The following is a 1,413-nucleotide window of genomic DNA, read 5'->3' as shown; positions in this document are numbered from 1 at the left end:
CATTTATGGACACCCATGGTATCAATGCAAAGATTATACAGAACAGAGTGCTATAACACAAGGTTTATTAACAAAAGCTAGACGCGGAAGTAGCCCCCACAAAACACAAAAGTCATGCCATTTTTTAGAGGAACTTCTCGAAGACCCCCAAGATACCCCCCCAGCAGACCCTTCCCCAGATGCAGAAATCATGCAAAGCCCATGGGACTCCGTACTCAATTAATAGCCTCTGCTACTTCTAGCCATTGCAATGACCCCCCTCTGCTTCCTGCACGCCTCAATGGTAAACCAGCAATGTTCTTCTTAGATAGTGGTTCGTCTGTCAGTCTGGTGTCCGCTTCAACTTTGTCAAGGTTTGGTTTAGATCTCAAGATCCAACCTCCCCGCTGGTCTGGTAACAGTCTGAGGGTAATAGGAGAAACGAGGCTGAACATTAAGTTCGATGGGATTTCGTTTCTCCATCCATTTATCGTTACCGAGTCCCATACTGTCCCTGGTGATCTCCTCCTGGGCCATGAGTTTCTCTGGCGTACAGGTATTGTCCATGATCCTAGGAATAACAGAATTAAGTTTAATGGCAAGTTTCTCTCCCTCGTTCAGCCTTCCTCCATGTGGACTCATCGCTACAGTTATGATGCACTCAGGCCCCCTCATAAGTACTACAACAAAGACTCAATTTCTAGCCATATAACTGGGAAAGATATTCCCCTCAACAAACACCACCCCAAACCCCCTGACCTCCCCAAGCATTGTCCCAAGCCCAGGTGCCAGAGAAGCCCCGCTTTTGTGCCAAGTAAGCCTCCCACCTCCCAAGCTTTGGAACAAGATACTCGTGCTGCCCCTCCCCATAATACCCCCCCTTGTCCTACCCCAGCTACTACTACACATTTTGGGCCCTTTTCATGGACTATGGGAGACAGCGCATTACACTTTCGTGTCAAGGAAATGACCACCATTCCTCCATTTACCGACATGCCTGTCAATGTTGTAACACATGTAAATGAGGGCGCATGCCTGGTCTTGCCAGAAGGATCTCGTGTTAAGGGAATTGCCATCTTGCCAGCACTTTATTCCATTTCTGAAGGGGAGACATTCCTCCACCTGATTAACCTAACTCCTACCCCCATCCGACTTCACAATAACACCCGAGTAGTTGATTATGAACTAGCTAAAGGTGAAGTCATGGAACTACCACCACCTGCCTTCACTGCAACCACTCAAACTCAGCCCACTCTGGGCGAGTCATCTCCCTCCTCTCATGAAACACTCTCGACTATCCCCTCCCCAGATTTTGATGAGGGTTATGAGATCTTGTCTCGCCTCTTCCGTGAATATCCCTCCCTATTGCCTTCTGAGTTTCGACCCCTTGGCAAGACTGATCTCCTACAACATAAGATTAACCTGGTTCCCAAT

This window comes from Penaeus monodon, chromosome 19, assembly GCF_015228065.2.
Source record: "Penaeus monodon isolate SGIC_2016 chromosome 19, NSTDA_Pmon_1, whole genome shotgun sequence".
Taxonomy (NCBI): Eukaryota; Metazoa; Arthropoda; class Malacostraca; order Decapoda; family Penaeidae; genus Penaeus; species Penaeus monodon.
The sequence above is the reverse complement of the archived record's forward strand: the minus strand, read 5'-3'. Positions refer to the sequence as shown.